At 39.6% G+C, this 19,566-nt stretch overlaps 1 pseudogene; it reads left to right on the top strand.

Annotated features, from left to right (window-relative positions):
- Nucleotides 1-11,462: 11,462 nt before the first annotated feature.
- LOC136128579 (bridging integrator 3-like) lies at nt 11,463-17,462 on the top strand (annotated as a pseudogene).
- Nucleotides 17,463-19,566: the final 2,104 nt, after the last annotated feature.

A 19,566-nucleotide genomic window follows, 5' to 3' on the forward strand; every position in this document is an offset into this window, starting at 1 on the left:
ACAAAAAAGAAAATTAAGGACCAATATCACTGACGGATATAGATGCAAAACTCCTCAACAAAAAACTAGAAAACAGAATCCAACAACATATTAGAAGGATCATACTCCATGATCAAGTGGGATTTCTCCCAGGGATGCAAGGATTCTTCAGTATATGCAAATCAATCAGTGTGATACACCATATTCACAAATTGAAGTAGAAAAATCATATGATCATCTCAATAGATGCAGAAAAAGCTTTTGACAAAATTCAACACTGATTTATGATAAAAACTCTCCAGAAAGTGGGCATAGAGGGAACCTACCTCAACATAATAAAGGCCATATATGACAAACCCACAGCAAAGACGTCATTCTCAATGGTGAAAAACTGAAAGCATTTCCTCTAAAATCAGGAACAAGACAAGGATGTCCACTCTCACCACTATTATTCAACATAGTTTTGGAAGTCCTAGCCATGGCAATCAGAGAAGAAAAAGAAAGAAAAAGAATCCAAGTTGGAAAAGAAGTAAAACTGTCACTGTTCATAGATGACATGATACTCTACATAGAGAATCCTAAAGATGCCACCAGAAATCTACTAGAGCTAATCAATGAATTTTTTAAAGTTGCAGGATACAAAATTAATGCACAGAAATCTCTTGCATTCCTATATACTAATGATGAAAAATCTGAAAGAGAAATTAAGGAAACACTCCCATTTACCATTGCAACAAAAAGAATAAAATACCTAGGAATAAACAAACCTAGGTTGACAAAGGACCTGTATACAGAAAACTATAAGACACTGATGAAAGAAATTAAAGATGATACAACCAGATGGAGAGATATAACATGTTCTTGGATTGGAAGAATCAACATTGTGAAAATGACTATACTACCCAAAGCAATCTACAGATTCAGTGCAATCTCTTTCAAAACACCAATGGCATTTTTTATAAAACTAGAACAAAAAATCTTAAAATTTTATGGAGACACAAAAGACCCTGTATAGCCAAAGCAGTCTTGCAGGACAAAAACGGAGGTGGAGGAATCAGACTCCCGGACCTCAGACTATACAACAAAGCTACAGTCATGAAGACAATATGGTACTGGCACAAAAACAGAAACATAGATCAATGGAACAAGATAGAAAGCCCAGAGATAAACCCAGGTACATATGGTCACCTTATCTTTGATAGAGGAGACAGGAATATACAGTGGAGAAAAGACAGCCTCTTCAATAAGTGGTGCTGGGAAAACTGGACAGGTACATGTAAAAGTATGAAATTAGAACACTCCCTAACACCATACACAAAAATAAACTCAAAATGGATTAAAGTCCTAAATGTAAGGCCAGACACTATCAAACTCTTAGAGGAAAACATAGGAAGAACACACTTTGATATTAATCACAGCAAGATCTTTTTGATCCACCTCCTAGAGTAATGGAAATAAAAACAAAAGTAAACAAATGGGACCTAATGAAACTTAAAAGCTTTTGCACAGCAAAGGAAACCATAAACCAAATGAAAAGACGACCTTCAGAATAGGAGAAAGTATTTGCAAATGAATCAATGGACAAAGGATTGATCTCCAAAATATATAAACACCTCATGCAGCTCAATATTCCAAAAACAAACAACCCAATCCAAAAATGGGCAGAAGACCTAAATAGACATTTCTCCAAAGAAGACATACAGATGGCCATGAAGCATATGAATCACTGCTCAGCATCACTAATTATCAGAGAAATGCAAATCAAAACTACAATGAGGTATCACCTTACACCAGTGAGAATGGGCATCATCAGAAAATCTACAAACAACAAATGCTGGAGAGGGTGTGGAGAAAAGGGAACCCTCTTGCACTGTTGGTGGGAATGTAAATTGATAAACCACTATGGAGAACAGTATGGAGGTTCCTTAAAAAACTACAAATAGAACTACCATATGACCCAGCAATCCCACTACTGGGCATATACCCAGAGAAAACCATAATTCAAAAAGACACATGCGCCCTAATGTTCATTGCAGCACTATTTACAATAGCCAGGTCATGGAAGGAACCTAAATGCCCATCGACAGACGACTGGATAAAGATGATGTGATAATATATACAATGGAATATTACTCAGCCATAAAAAGCAACGAAATTGGGTTATTTGTAGAGACATGGATGGATCTAGAGACTGTCATACAGAGTGAAGTAAGTCAGAAAGAGAAAAATAAATATCACATATTAATGCATATATGTGGATCCTAGGAAATTGGTACAGAGGAACCGGTTTTCAGAGCAGAAATTGAGACACAGATGTAGAGAACAAACATATGGACACCAAGGGGGGAAGCGGCGGGGGGTGGGGGTGGGGGTGTGATGAATTGGGAGATTGGGATTGACTTGTATACACTGATGTGTATGAAATGGATGACTAAGAAGAACCTGCTGTATAAAAAAATAAATAAAATTCAAAAAAAAGATAAAAGAATGTATTTATGTATCCCATACAAAAGTATACTATATAAAGAAGATCAATGATTCTCCTGAAAAAGTGCCAGGGAAAACAGCTTATTTTGAATAAAATATTTTCTTCCATTAAAAAAAAAAAAAGAAAGAAAAGAGTCATGTACCACAATGTTCACTGCAGCTCTATTTACAGTAAGCAGGACATGGAAGCAACCTAAGTGTCCATCGAGACATGAACAGGTAGAGAAGATGTGGCACATATAACAACGGAGTATTACTCAGCCATAAAAAGAAACAAAATTGAGTTATTTGTAGTAAGGTGGATGCACCTAGAATCTGTCATACACGGTGAAGTAAGTCAGAAACAGAAAAACAAATACCGTATGCTAACACGTATCTGTGGAATCTAAAAAAATATGGTTCTGAAGAACCTAGGGGCCGGAAAGGAATAAAGACTCAGACGTAGAGAATGGATTAAGGACATGGAGAGGGGGAAGGTTAAGCTGGGATGAAGTGAGAGAGTGGCGTTGACATATATACATTACCAAATGTAAAATAGATAGCTAGTGGGAAGCAGCTGCATAGCACAGGGAGATCAGCTCGGTGCTTTGTGACCCATTAGAGGGGTGGTATAGGGAGGATGGGAGGGAGATGCAAGAGTGAGGGTTTATGGGGATATAAGTATACATATAGCTGATTCACTTTTTTATACAGCAGATATGTAAAAGTATATATATAAATATATATATGTATAACTGACTCACTTTGCTGTACAACAGAAACTAACACAACAATGTAAAGCAATTATACTCCAATAAAGATATTTTTTAAAAATTGTGATGAAAAAAGGAAACAAGGAAGAGTGTGAGGTAGAGACTTGCAGGGTGAAGAGCTTGTTAATGTAGAGTAAAAGAAGAGGGACTTGGAGAAGATGAAATTGAAACTGATTCACCAGTGTGGGAGTGGAGCTGGCAGCCTGTGCAAAGGTGTGAGGCCTAGGGCACTTGGGAAAAGAGTGGAGTTACTGCGACTGTCTTCAGCACTTGACAGATAGATTTGGGTGCATCTAAAATGATCTCCAAGAAGCACTATTCAACAATAGTCAAAAGGTAGGAACATCCAAATGTTCATCAGCTGATGAATGGGTAAACAAAATGTGGACTATCTATACAATGGAGCATTATTCAGCCATATAAAGGAACGAAGTACTAATTCATGGTATATTGTGGGTTAATGTGGAAAACATGATGCTAAATGAAAGATGTCAGCTATTAAATACCACAAATTGTATGATTCTATTTTTTTTTATTAAATTTTTTTTGAGTATAGTTGCTTTACAATGTTATTTTAGTTTCTGCTGTACACCAAAGTGAATCAGTTATATATATATATATATACTCTTTTTCAGATTCCCTTCCCATTTAGTTCACCACAGAGCACTGAGTAGAGTTCTCTGAGTTTATAGTAGGTTCTCATCAGTTATATATTTTACAAATAGTATCAATAGTGTATATATGTAAATCCAAATCTCCCAATTCCTCCCACCCTCACCCCCTTTCCCCCTTGGTATCCCTATATTCATGCTGTACGTCTGTGTCTCTATTTCTGCTTTGCAAATAAGATCATCTATGCCATTTTCTAGATTCCACATATGCATGTTAATATATATTTGTTTCTCTGTTTCTGACATACTTCACTCTGTATGACAGTCTCTAGGTCCATCCACATCTCTACAAATGACCCAATTTCATTCCTTTATATGACTGAGTAATATACCATTGTATATATGTACCACATCTTCTTTATCCATTCCTCTGTTGATGGACATCTAGGTTGCTTCTATGTTCTGTCTATTGTAAATAGTGCTCCAATAAACATTGGGGTGCATGTGTCTTTTTGAACTATGGTTTTCTCTGGGTATATGCCCAGTAGTGAGATTGCTGGGTCATATGGTACTTCTATTTTTTGTTTTTTAGGGAACCTCCATACTGTTTTCCATAAGAGCTGTATCAATTTACACTTCCACCAACAGTGCAAGAGGGTTTCCATTTCTCCACACCCTCTCCAGCACTTCTTGTTTGTAGATTTCTTCTTTTGTGTAGATTATGCCTATTGTATTTTATTTTTAACAATTCTTTTAACATCTTTATTGGCGTATAATTGCCTTACAATGGTATGTTAGTTTCTGCTTTATAACACAGTGAATCTCTACATAAAAGTATATCCCCATATCTCCTCCCTCTTGCATCTCCCTCCCACTTTCCCTATGCCACCCATCTAGATGGTCACAAAGCACTGAGCTGACCTCTCTGTGGTATGTGGCTGCTTCCCATTAGCTATCTATTTTACATTTGGCAGTGTATATATGTCTTTGCTACTCTCTCACTTCATCCCAGCTTACCCTTTCCCCTCCCTATGTCCCCAAGTCCATTCTCTATGTCTGTATCTTTATTCCTGTCCTGCCCCTAGGTTCTTCAGAACCTTTTTTTTTGTTTTTAAGATTCCATATATATGTGTTAGCATATGGTATTTGTTTTTCTCATTCTGAATTACTTCACTCTGTATGTCAGACTCTACGTCCATCCACCTCACTACAAATAACCAGTTTTGTTTCTTTTTATGGCTGAGTAGTATTCCATCGTATATATGGGCCACATCTTCTTTGTCTGTTCATCTGTCAGTGGACACTTAGGTTTCTTCCACATCCTGGCTATTGTAAATAGAGCTGCAATTAACATCATGGTACATGACAATTTTTGAATTATGGTTTTGTCAGGGTATATGCCCAGTAGTGGGATTGCTGGGTCATATGGTTGTTCTATTTGTAATTGTTTTTTTGTTTTTGTTTTTTTTGTGGTACGTGGGCCTCTCACTGTTGTAGCCTCTCCCATTGTGCAGCACAGGCTCCGCAAGTGCAGGCTCAGCTGCCATGGCTCACAGACCCAGCCACTCCGTGGCATGTGGGATCTTCCTGGACCAGGGCACGAACCCATGTCCCCTGCATTGGCAGGCAGACTCTCAACTACTGTGCCATGAGGAAAGCCCCTATTTGTAGTTTTTTAAGGAAACTCCATACTGTTCTCTATAGTGGCTGTATCAATTTACATTCCCACCAACAGTGCATGAGGGTTCCCTTTTCTCCACACCCTCTCCAGCATTTATTGTTTGTAGATTTTCTTTTTTTTTTTTTTTTTTTTTGTGGTACGCAGGCCTCTCACTGCTGTGGCCTCTCCTGTTGTGGAGCACAGGCTCTGGACGTGCAGGCTCAGTGGCCATGGCTCACGGCCCCAGACACTCTGCGGCATGTGGGATCTTCCCAGAGCGGGGCACAAACCCATGTCCCCTGCATTGGCAGGTGGACTCTCAACCACTGCACCACCAGGGAAGCCCTGTTTGTAGATTTTTTGATGATGGGTATTCTGACCAGTGTGAGGTGATACTTCATTGTAGTTTTGATTTGCATTACTTTAATGATTAGTGATGTTGAGCATCATTTCATGTGTTTGTTGGCAATCTGTATATCTTCTTTGGAGAAATATCTATTTAGGTCTTCTGCTATTTTTGGATTGCATTGTTTGCTCTTTTGATATTGAGCTGCATGAGATGCTTGTAAATTTTGGAGATTAAATGGAATATCTTTTTCCATCCCCTCACTTTCAGTCGTATGTGTCCCTAGGTCTGAAGTGGGTCTCTTGTAGACAGCATATATACGGGTCTTGTTTTTGTATCTGTTCAGCCAGTTTACGTCTTTTGGTTGGAGCATTTAATCCATTTACATTTAAGGTAATTATTGATATGTATGTTCCTATTACTGTTTTCTTAATTGTTTTGGGTTTATTATTGTAGGTCTTTCCCTTCTCTTGTGTTTCCTGCATAAAGAAGTTCCTTTAGCATTTGTTGTAAAGCTGGTTTGGTGGTGCTGAATTGTCTTTCCTTCTGCTTGTCTGTAAAGCTTTTAATTTCTCTGTCAAATCTGAATGAGATCCTTGCCTGGTAGAGTAATCTTGGTTGTAGGTTTTTCTCTTTCATCACTTTAAATATGTCCTGCCACTCCCTTCTGACTTGCAGAGTTTCTGCTGAAAGATCAGCTGTTAACCTTATGGGGATTCCCTTATGTTTTACTTGTTTTTCCCTTGCTGCTTTAAATATTTGTTCTTTGTATTTAATTTTTGATAGTTTGATTAATATGTGTCTTGGCCTGTTTCTCCTTGGATTTATCCTGTATAGGACTCTCTGTGCTTCCTGGACTTGATTAACTATTTCCTTTCCCACATTAGGGAAGTTTTCAGCTACAATCTCTTCAAATATTTTCACAGTCCCTTTCTTTTTCTCTTCTTCTTCTGGGACCCCTATAATTCAAATGTTGATGTGTTTATTGTTATCCCAGAGGTCTCTGAGACTGTCCGCAATTCTTTCCATTCTTTTTTCTTTATTCTGCTCTGCAGTAGTTATTTCCACTATTTTATCTTCCTGGTCACCTATCCATTCTTCTGCCTCAGTTATTCTGCTGTTGATTCCTTGTAGAGAATTTTAAATTTCATTTATTGTGTTGTTCATCATTGTTTGCTCTTTAGTTCTCCTAGATCCTTGTAAACGTTTCTTGTATTTTCTCCATTCTATTTCGAGATTTTGGATCATCTTTACTGTCATTACTCTGAATTCTTTTTCAGGTAGACTGCCTATTTCCTCTTCATGTGTTTGGTCAGGTGGGTTTTTACCTTGCTCCTTCATCTGCTGTATGTTTCTCTGCGTTCTCATTTTGCTTAAGTTACTGTGTTTGGGGATATCCTTTTCGCAGGTTGCAGGTTCATAGTTCCCGTTGTTTTTGTTGTCTGCCCCCAGTGGGTAAGGTTGGTTCAGGGGCTTGTGTAGGCTTCCTGGTGGAGGGGACTGGTGCCTGTGTTCTGGTGATGAGGCTGGATCTTGTCTTTCTTGTGGACGGGACTGTGTCTGGTGGTGTGTTTTGGGGTGTCTGTGACCTTATTATGATTTCATGCAGCCTCTCTGCTACTGGGTTGTGTTGTGTTGGTGTCTTGCTAGTTGTTTGGCATAGGGTGTCCAGCACTGTATGTTGCTGGTCCTTGAGTGGAACTAGGTCTTAGCATTGAGATGGAGATCTCTGGGAGAGCTTTCACCATTTGATATTATGTGGAGGTAGGAGGTCTCTGGTGGACTAATGTCATGAACTCTGCTCTCCCACCTCAGAGGCACAGGCCTGGCAGCTGGCTGGAACACCCAGACTCTGTCAGCCACATGGCCAGGCCCTTGGGGAGTTTCTTGCCTTTTGGGAAGTCTGAGGTCTCTGCCAGGGTCCAGTAGGTGTTCTGTAGGAGTTGTTTCATATGTAGATGTATTTCTCATGTGTTTGTCGGGACGAAGGTGATCTCCACGTCTTACTCCTCCACCATCTTGAAGGTTTCTCCCCTGTTTGTAGATTTTTTAATGATGGCCATTCTGACTGGTGTGAGGTGATACCTCATTGTTGTTTTGATTTGCATTTCTCCAATAATTAGTTATGTTGAGCATCTTTTCATGTGTTTTTTGGCCGTCTGTATGTCTTCTTTGGAGAAATGTCTATTTAGGTCTTCTGCCCAATTTCTGATGTTGTTTGTTTTTTTGATATTGAGCTGCATGAGTTTCTTATAAATTTTGGAGATTAATCCTTTGTCAGTTGCTACATTTGCAAATATTTTCTCCCATTCTGAGGGTTGTCTTTTTGTCTTGTTTATGGTTTTCTTTGCTGTGCAAATGCTTTTAAATTTAATTAGGTCCCATTTGTTTACTTTTGTTGTATTTTCATTACTCTAGGCAGTCAAAAAGATCCTGCTGTGATTTATGTCAAAGAGTGTTCTGCCTATGTTTTCCTCTAAGAATGTTATAGTATCTGACCTTACATTCAGGTCTTTAATCCATTTTGAGTTTATTTTTGTGTATGGTGTTAGGAACTGTTCTAATTTTATTCTTTTACATATAGCTGTCCAGTTTTCCCATCACCACTTATTGAAGAAGCTGTCTTTTCTCCATTATATATTCTTGCCTCCTTTGTCATAGATTAGGTGACCATATGTGCATGGGTTTTTCTCTGGGCTTTCTGTCTTGTTCCATTGATCTATATTTCTGTTTTTGTGCCAGTAGCATACTGTCTTGATTACTGTAGCTTTGTAGTATAGTCTGAAGTCAGGGAGCCTGATTCCTTCAGCTCCGTTTTTCTTTCTCAATATTTCTTTTGCTCTTTGGGGTCTTTTGTGTTTCCATACAAATTGTAAAATTTTCTGTTTTAGTTTTGTGAAAAATTGCTTTGGTAATTTGCTAGGGATTTTATTGAATCTGTAGATTGCTTTGGGTAGTATAGTCATTTTCACAATATTGATTCTTCCAGTCCAAGAACATGGTATATCTCTTCATCTGTTTGTGTTGTCTTTCATTCCTTTCATTAGCATCTTATAGTTTTTGGTGTATAGGTCTTTTGCCTTCGTATGTAGGTTTATTATGTAAAACCTTCAGAATAGGAAAATCTGTAGAGGCAGAGAGGAGGTTATTAGTTGCAAGGAGCTGGGGGAAGGGGGAAATAGGAAGTGACTACTAACAGATATGTGGTTTCCATTTATGATTAAGAAAAATTATGGAACTAGATAGTGGTAATGGTTGCACAACATTGTGAATGTACTTAATGCCACTGAACTGTACACTTCAAATTGTTGAAATGATAAGTTTTATGTTATTTATATTTTACCTCAATAAAAATGTAGTAAAGAAATGATATCAAAGGCAGATCTGTCTGTAACAACTCTAACTTTCCAGTTTACCAGACTTCTTACACTTCAGTTCACATGCTTGGAAAGCAGGCAATGGATAGCAGAAGTGGGTGGACCATATTTTCTGTCCCTCCCAAACCACTTCCTCTCTCTTGCCCCTTTGAAACTACAAAAAAATTGCATGATTTCCCTCCTTCTCTCTTGAAAAACATGTGTACAGGGAAAAACTGTACCACCTTACAGTTTCACCATAAATAGTGAATGCCAGAGGCAATAATATATCATATAGCAGCTGTTTATGCTTCCTATCATCTGTGGGCTCTCAGAAGCCTCTCCCAGGTCTTACTGGTTTTGTTCTTATTGAACTGTGTTCTTTTTCAGAATGTGTGCTTCTAATCATAACTTTAAGGTCAACGTCATTTCTGACTGGTAGCATAAAAGTTTAACAAGTATGACTAAACCATGCCTGGCTTCCTATTTTATTTTCCAGTATGTATCAGAAAGCATACTAGCAGATCAAATGCTCAGGGTGAGCTTCATTGTAGAAGTTGTAGAGGTAAAGACCCTACATCTTCTTCCAAGAGCAAGAACAGGAGCAGGCAAAAATATTAACCGTTTAGTGAATGGACAGTGATATCTCATTGATTCATAGGTTCTAGGGCACCTTCTTATGCACTAGCATGGGGCTATAGAGAAAGCACAGGCTTTGGAGTCAGACAGGTTTTTTAAAATCCCAGGTCATCAATTCAGCTAACTGTTGGACAATGGACAAACAACTAAATTTCACTGAGCTACAATTTTCTCATCCATTAAATGGGATGGTTGTTAAAAGAAGTAAGAAGTATATATCAAAAGCAACTAGCACAACATAATAGCTCATAGAAAACACTCAATAGATGGAATATTGATTACTCAATAAAAATATTAATATTGGCCAGAGCAATAACCAGAAACTGCTTTTCAGGGAAGAAAGTAAGCAATTGTTTGAAGTGGTGATTCACTAATGTAGCGAAGACAAAGACCAGCTTTAGCCAAACTCAATTTCCTTAATAGATATAGGCCTATTCTGATTGTCTTGTGTGAGTTTTGGAAAATTGTGTCTTTCAAATTATTGGTCTATTTCATCTCGGTTATCACATTTGTGGTCATCGAATTGTCCATAGTATTACTCCTTAACTTTTTAATGTCCATAGGATATGTAGTAACGTCCCCTCTTTCAGGATGGAATGTTCATTTACAGATTGAAGAAGATTAAGAGAGAATGAATATTTGGAGGGAAGATCATCAAATCCCCAGTTTTGGGCTGGTTAAATCAGAGATATATATAAAACATCTAAATGGAGAAGGTGAGTAGCAGTTGAATAAACAAGTTACAATTTAGTATATCCTGTCAGCCTTTCAGTTTGAAGAAGAGGGAGTGATGAACTGTATCAAATACTGCTGGTAGAGCAACTAAAATATGGAGAAGTTTAATCTTTCAATTGAGCAGTCATGGAATTTGCTGACAAGAACAGTTTCAATGGAGTTGTGGCTCAAAAACTTGATTAGGATGGATTCAAGACAAAGTGAGAGGCGAGAAATGGAGAGTGAGGAAAGTAAACTCTTCAGAGGAGTGAATTAGTTTGAATCCTCTGAGAAGCAGATTCCCAGATGAAATTAAATGTGCAAGGATTTTATTAGGAAACATACCTGTGTTAGAGAAAGTGGGGAGAGAGCTTAAAAAGATTGGGATAGTCCTTCAACTGCTTGTAAGTCTGACTTTCATGAGGGAGAAAGGGACTGCAGGTTGGATGGACACGTCATAGACTACCACGTGGCTAAAGGACATTTCCATAAGGCTATCAGAGAGTTGTAGCCAAAGGCATCAGAGGAGTCTTATTTAGTGGACTAAACGTACCTGCTTTAGTGTTCCTGCTATACTTGGCCACTGACTAAGTTGCTTGTGCGAAACACGGCCTTGGTGCAAGTGTAGAGGTAGATTATAGAGCATAGCAATTGGGTTCTTTGTCAGCAGACCTGTAGTTGGAGGTCACCAGATGCATTCTCATAGCTACTGTAAGGATTTTTTTCTGTAAAAGGGGAGAGGGAAGTACATGGAGGAAAACATGTTCTCTTTATAAGATGGGAAAATTTACATGTTTGTGTGATTATGAAAATTTGTGACATAGGAAATAAGGTGGAGAAGTGCAGGAGCTATTCTTGAGTGGGTGACAGAAAGTGGGACTTGGTGTAAAAGTGGAGGGGTTGAAGTCCATAGGATACATGAAGAGTTTATGCGTCACAAGAAAAGCTAAAGAAGAAACAGGTGAATATATTTTCTGATGTGAGCTTGTTAAAGTTATCTTCTGATTGCTTCTTTCTTCTGAGGGAAATAGTAAGCAAGGTCTAAGCTGAGAGGAAGTATGGGAGTGGGTGTTGTGGTTTGGGGAAAGAGAAAAAGGTGTAGAGTAGTTACATAAGAGAGTAGGAGGATGAGTGAAATTAGCATGAATACCAAGCAATCTTAAAGTTCTGCTTGAGTTTAATGGTCATGAATGTAAAATGAGACCAATCAGCAGGGTTTTGGTTTTTCTCTAATCAGTTCTGCTGTGAGGATGTTGGAGAGTAGGTAGAGAATTTTATTTAACTGGGGTTGGCATTAAAGTAAATTTTAAAATTTCCAATTTTATATTGTGTTTAATTATATTTTTGTGAGTAACTTTTCACTGCATTAGTTACATTATGGTCAGAGAGGATGGTCTGTATGATGACAATTCTTTGAAATCGGTTGAGATTGCATTATGGCCTAGGACAGTTTTTCATAGAGTCTGCATGTGTTTAAATAGGATGTGTGTTCTCTGACATTGATTCAAGACTGATATAGATAGATAGATAGATAGATATTCATTAAATCAAACATGTTAGTTGTGTTGTTCAAATTTTCTAGATCTTTACTGACCTTTGTGCTTAATTTTTCACAGATAATTGTGTTATAATATTCTAATAGGTCATAGGTTTATCTATTTCTATCTGAAGTTTCACTTTCATTTTTTTGCATTACATTATGTTGAGGTTATCTTAAGGCCATATAGATTTAGAATCATTAAAATTACCAGGAATTTAAAACTTACTGTTTTGTAGTAACCTTTTCTATTTTAAAAAATGCTTTGGACTTTCACATCAGTTTTATTTAATTTTGACTAAAATTAAATAATAAATAAAATAAATAAATATAAATAAATATTTTATAAATAAATAAAATAATATTTTATTTATATATAACTGATATAAATTTCTTTTGGATAGTATTTCCTAAGAAATCTCATTTAATCTTCACAAAAGTCCCTGAAGTGGAACTTAGCGTTCTCTCTTCTGCAGCAGGAAAACAGTAGCTCAAAGGGCAAAAGCATCTGTCTCAATGCTAGTAAGCAACAGACCTGGGAGTTGACGTCAGCATTTCCTACTTCTCGTGTTACCCTCACTTCAGCACACTGCCTCTGAGGAATTAAGTGGTGAAGTAGAGTGAAGGACAAGGTGCTCTAGGGACAGGGCAGAGCACCTGGCAATTGATGAATTCTTCCTGGGAAGAATCTTCCAAGGAAGCATCAGACAGCAGGTGATATTGGAGAACAGCCTTGAATAATTAATACAAGTTTTCCAGGTGAACAAGGAAGGAAAAAGCATTCTAGGCTAAGAAGACATGAGGTATATAATGTAGGTAAGTTTTTGTTCCTTAAAGGAATTAATCTAAACTTTCTATTTCATCTCCAGACTTAAAATAGGTGGTTAGTAAGGGTTTATTGGCTTAATTTTATTTAGTCATTCTCTTTGTTCCATGTAGCAGACATGCTATTTGCCTCTCTAATATTGTCCTACCTTTCTTCTTAGTAAGATAACCCTAGTTACTATGGAGGCAGCAGTGTGCCCAGATAAAAGACTATGTATGGTTCCCAGTCTCCCTTACAGCTTGAGATCTAAACAGAATCTGTTGCGAGGACCTATGGGAAATTCCCATAAGTGATGGAGAGACAGCTGATCTGTCCCTTTTGCCCTTTACTCTATGTTCTGATTCCTGATTAGAATCATAAATTTATAGGCATGGGTCCAGTGGCTATCTGAGACCATAGGTCAGCTGTGAGGATGGAAACTACATGGTAGTGACAATAAAATTGAAAGGCAGAAGGAGCCTGGGTCTCTGATGACAATGTGAAGTCACCATACTAATCCTGAATGTCTATTTTAAAACATATTTTATGTGAAAAATAATGTTTTCTTGTTTATGCCACTATTATTTCTATTCTCTGCTATGAGCAGCCAAATACAATTCTCAACTAATATATCCCAAATTCAGCATCCTTTTCAGGAATGTAGGTGACTGGCACATTTAAAAATAATTGTGGCTAGAAATTACTATTTGGAAAATGCACAGAAATACCGAGAGAATTTCCCAGCTGGACCCCATTCCCAAGGAGGATCTCAAAGACAGTTTTATGCCAACTGTATAACCTGGAGGAATTCCAGAATCCCTTCAGGAAGAGAAAGTGGCTGCTGTGGCTGCTGATACTGCTATACTTTAGTGGAAACTGAAAGGCTGGAATGATGACCTTTCAAGAAGAACAAATGTTATTAAATAATGGAGTTTTTCCCACCTCCTACAACAGTCAGTAGCAAAAGGATGAAAAGGGAATCCTATTCTATTAATAACTCCTCAGTCAGTCTCATGCTGAGGAAGCGGAAAGCAACTGTAAAATTAGCAGTTTTGCCTGAAAATTAGCCTCTTGCGAAGCCATAAAGAGAGAAAAGGAATTAAGGAAAATTCTATTAAGTCAAGGAGTCAAGGATGGAAAACCAAGAGCGATAGGGCATAAATACCCAGACAACTGATACGTATTTTTAGGAAGATATTACCCAGGTTTTAAATAGCTGCTTATAGCTGTGTATGAAAAACGTGTTAATTGATAGCCCTTGGATCAGTATCCTTTCTTAATGGCTCCTTGGAGCAAATCTCTCAGAACTTGAAGAACACAAGGTTTAGGTTGATATTAATAAAAACCACTCTGTCCACCTCTAGCTGAGATATTACTACTCCACTTTAGAATGGCAATGCAGTAATTGGAAAGAGGTTTAACTTCAGAGGCAGACAAAGTTAGGTTTGACTCTGGCTCTGCTCCTTCACTAGCCTGGGGAAAGTCTTTCATCATTCTGTGCCTCTACTTTATCTTCTATCAAAGCAGGTGGTGATTGTGCTTCATTGTGTTAAGAGCATTAAATTAAGTACCATGCAAAGAATTTGGTCCCTAGTAGGTTGTTAGAAAACGTTAGCCCCTTTCTACTTTCCCTTCCTCATTAGAGGGCCAGGGACATCAAACCTTCTCGCAAACCTATACAAAGCAGTTAAATTTAGTTCTGGGTAATTCTCCCCATAAGATGATCAGTCCCTACAGGGGAGCTGAACACGTTTTCATAATTTATGACTGGTCTCAGGCAACAGGCTCCCATGTGCAATTTTATGAAAATAATAAATCAATATCCAATAATGGGGGATAATCTCAAGAAGGAAACTGAGACTCCTTTAACACTAAAAAGTCAGGAGGCTCCATTTCCAACAAGGAACATAGGCCAGAAACCTTTGAAATTTGTGCAATTTTTTTAAAAATTTGCTTTTTATTTGTTTATTTTTGACATCTTTATTGCAGTATAATTGCTTTATAATGGTATGTTAGTTTCTGCTTTATAACAAAGTGAATCAGCTATACATATACATATAGCCCCATATCTCCTCCCTCTTGTGTTTCCCTCCCACCCTCCCTATCCCACCCCTCTAGGTGGTCACAAAGCACCAATCTGATCTCCCTGTGCTATGTGGCTGCTTCCCACTAGCTATCGATTTTACATTTGGTAGTGTATATATGTCCCTGCCACTCTCTCACTTCATCCCAGCTTACCCTTCCCACTCCCCTCTCTCACTTCGTCCCAGCTTACCCTTCCCACTCCCCGTGTCCTCAAGTCCATTCTCTACATCTGTGTCTTTATTCCTGTCCTGCCCCTAGGTTCTTCAGAACCTTTTTTTTTTTTTTTTTTTTTTTTTTAGATTCCATATATATGTGTTAGCATACGGTATTTGTTTTTCTCCTTCTGACTTACTTCACTCTGTATGACAGACTCTAGGTCCATCCACCTCACTACAAATAACTCAATCATTTGTAGGTTTGGTGGTTTCCACAGTCTTAGGCATCTAATACTTAAATTCTAAGAGCAGGTAAGGAGTTTGGGGCTCTGTTGGAGGGCTTGGGTGAGTCTTAGTCACTCCTGCTTTCTTAGTTCAAGACAGTATTTCACACCTGAAACACATTTTCACTCCTAGGTCTGAAAAATGGCAAGATATAGACAAAGCAATTAAATCCACAGTGCACATGGAGGGCGAACTTTGAAAGTGGATAAGTCATTGAGAAAGACCTTAACAGCACTTTAAAAAAGTCTTTTTCTGGGCTTCCCTGGTGGTGCAGTGGTTAAGAATCCGCCTGCCAATGCAAGGGACACGGGTTCGAGCCCTGGTCCAGGAAGATCCCACATGCTGCCGAGCAACTAAGCCCGTGTGCCACAACTACTGATCCTGTGCTCTAGAGCCCACGAGCCACAACTACTGAGCCCACATGCCACAACTACTGACGCCCGCGTGCCTAGAGCCCGTGCTGCACAAGAGAAGCCACCTCAGTGAGAAGCCTGTGCACAGCAACAAAGAGTAGCCCCCACTCACCATAGCTAGAGAAAGCCAGCGTGCAGCAACGAAGACCCAATGCAGCCAAAAATAAATGAGTAAATAAATTTAATTTAAAAAATATTTTTCTAATTGGTGGCTGTAGCTTATAAGACTGGGCCAATTTAGAAAAATCTAGCTGTCCTGGTAATACTCATCAGAGTCACCTCCAAATGTTGTAATGTAATGCCAGAATCATTCCCCTCCAAGCTCTTCATATCTTAAGATCATAGAATCTGGCTTACGTGGGACTCTTAAAAATAAGTAATAATTTAAATTCCTCAACAACATCACCACTGAGTAGTCTTCCTACTTGTGTTTGAGCACCTCCAGCAACAGAGAGGAACATTCCTCTGAGAGAATCTCTAACAGGCTAGGCAATACTTTGCACAGAGGATATGTATTCATTTCCTAGGGTTGCCATCACAGAACATCACAAACGAGGTGGCTTAAAAGTATTGAAGTTTAATGTGTCACAGTTCTGAAGGCCAGAAGTTTAAAATCAAGTCAGGGCCATGCTCCCTCTGAAACCTGTAGGGAAGAATTCTTCCCTGTTCCTAACTTCTTACTCCTGCATTGCTACAACCCTACAAGCACCCTTTGTATATGTAATGTTCCATACATATATTTGTGTTCCATGCATATGGTTGTGTTGACTTTGTCCTTGGCAGAATTTTCCACTCTAAGTAAAACAAGTCTCCTTAAAAAAAAAAAAAAAAAAAGGAGGACCGAGTTGCAGCTGAAGATCCTGGCAGCAGGGCCACGATCACGAACATGAGCTGAATTCCTTCCAAGACTGATCAGCAGTGGCGAGAGACTGTGAAAGGAAGTATAGAAAACTCCAGCAGCTGGAAGAGCAGACCAGGAGGCTGAGAAAGGACATGAAGAGTCCCAGTGCTGACCTGGTCATCAAATCTGCTGTGAAGATGTCCTTAGACTTACTCTCTAATCCCCTCTGCCAGCAAGACCAGGACTTACTGAACATGGTGACCACCCTGGACATGGCCATGAAGTGGATAGATACCTTCAACCAGGAAAAAGTGAACCAGATCTGAAAGACCATTACTAAACCCTGAAGAAGTTTGGCAGTGTCTTCCAGAACCTCAACATGGTGGTGAGAAGGTGGTGGGAAGCAGCCTTCCTATATACCACGACTATAGGTGATTGCAGGCCACAGTGGAGAAGTATGAGGAAAAGGAGAAGGCAGGGCTGGTGCTGCCCAGAAGACCTTTGGCCTGTATGGGATGACCTTGAAGCCAAGAACAAACAGCTCCTGGATGAGCTGCTGAGGTTCTACAACAGCCAACTCCACTCCTTCCAACTCAGCTTTGAGTCCCTGATCCAAGAGAAAGCCAGGAGACACATAAGATCTTTGGAGACTTGACCCAACATCTTGACCAGCCTGGACACCTGGATGAGGTCTGGACAGCAGGAGACTCTGGGAGAATGAGACCAAACTGAGGGAGCCCAGAGCCTTTCTATTGTGTTTGATGACTAAATCTCTGTTCCCTTCAGAAGATTCCTAGGACACCAGTCAGCCTCTTGAGCCTTTGACCTTTTCAAGTTCAGGTTCAGACATCAACCTAGCAGAAGGCCCTCCCTTGGGAGAAGTATGGTACCTGGCAGGTTGGAGACAGAGGCGGCTCCCACCCTGCCTCACCAGCCCTTTGGAATGAGCTTGGCACCAGGAACCCCAAGCAGGCTGCTGTCTCCCCACCCAATAGCAAGAGCCAGGAAACACAAGTAAGCAGTGTAGAAAACCCCAGGGACTTTCTTATTTCCAAACTGTTCAAAGTATATCCTTACCTAGAGCCAGAGCAAGCTTCCAGCCTTCAAAGGGTATGGGCTTTCTCAGCTTACTTGAGGTCCTAGTCTTGCCTGAGTGGTTGAGATCACATTTACCTCCAAAAGAACTATCCTGGGAGTCCACGCATCTTTGTTTCCTTTCCACTTCAAAGACTCTCCCCTGTCCCAGAAGAGGCCCTTCCCTCCAAGAATGTGTGTAGCTGCGAATTCAGCCTTCCCTCTGAGAGCTGTGGTCCTGCAGCTTTAACAAGCTCCTCACTCCAACCTCCCAGCATGGCAAAGCCTGGTTTAGCCCACTTCTACGCCTTAGGTCAAGTGCAAGGAAGTGCTCCAAGTCTTGTAAGTTCCCTAGGTAACCAGGATTCAACTCATGTAAATATCCTACCAAACAAAATGTCACAGATGGAGTCACAGCCTCAAAGCAAGGACAGTGGATTTGTGCTGGCAGTTGGGCTGGGTCAGAAAGAGAAAGCTATGTCCTGAGGCAATTCTTCAGGGAAAGGCACTAGGAACAGGCAGTCCCATGGACATCTGGGATGAATTCTAGACACCTTGCAGCTGCCAGGAGGAACAACTGCCTGAGGATGTTCAACGGAAGATGCGTTTGGGTTTGTGCAGCCTTGGACCTTGGTAGACATCGAACTGAGGCCTCAGAGTTCCCTGCCAGAAGCCTGTGTCTCTCTGCTCTGGTGTTGCCTCATGTGTTCAGTTGACTGAAGACAACAAAGGTGGGGTTCAGGTCAGAGAGTCAAACCACACCTTTGCAGCAATCAGCCCCAAGTGGTCAGGACTAAACTGACAGCTTGCCATTTTTGCCCACACCCATCCTCTTAGGACCAACAAGGGGAAGCCAAATATGCTCTCCCTCAGCAGTTACGTAGGATGCCCATCTTCTAGTCAGCCCACCTCCAGCTTCCCCACTCCCTCAATCTTCCATCAGCCTGCACCTTCCCCTTTTGCCACCATAAAGATTTTCAACTCCTCTTTCTGCCTTGGATTTGGGTCTGTGCCAAATTCAAGCTATAGTCGTGGCTGCCTCCCTTGCTGACAATAAGCAGTGCTTGTTCTTATTTGGGGGTCTTTGTTTACCTCTACAAAGATTGTTAATTTGAGGAGCAAAAAAACACTCAGAATAACATGCGCCCCCCCCACCCCCAAATATCTAGGCAGGTTTTCGTTATACTTTGCTTATTGATGGGCTAGTTCCATTTATGAAGGTTTTTTAAAAAAACATCTTAATTGGAGTATAATTGCTTTACCATGTTGTATTAGTTTCTGCTATATAACAAAGTGAATAAGCTATATGTATACATATATCCCCATATCCCCTCCCTCGTGCACCTCCCTCCCTGCTCCCCTATAATTTATGAAGTTTTATACATCAAAAAGCTTTGAATTTGACCAGGATGTTGATTAATTCATCTCTGAAAAAGTAAGTGGCATTTAATTTAGGTAGTATATTTTATAGCATTAAACAGCTTATGCATTAGGTAGCTTCTCAAGATGTTATTCTATACACAGTGGCATTTAGCAGATTGAACAGAGTGCCATCATCTCATCCAGAAACACAGATGAGTCTCATTTGAGAGCTGTGTGCTAAATAACCGATACTTGGTGACAAAAGTACTCCTAAACTGAGTTTCCTACCACCAATACGGACTTCTTACTCTGAGGGCCTGTCTTTCCGGCCACATTTTATAATGCCAATGAAGACATGCCAGAGATTACCTAGTGTGTAATAACTCGGCATTAGAGCACCAGATCTGTCCAATGGTGGTGGCGGACACTATTATTATATCCAGGTAAATAAGGGTCCATTTTTAA

Source organism: Phocoena phocoena, chromosome 1 (genome assembly GCF_963924675.1).
Source record: "Phocoena phocoena chromosome 1, mPhoPho1.1, whole genome shotgun sequence".
NCBI lineage: Eukaryota > Metazoa > Chordata > Mammalia > Artiodactyla > Phocoenidae > Phocoena > Phocoena phocoena.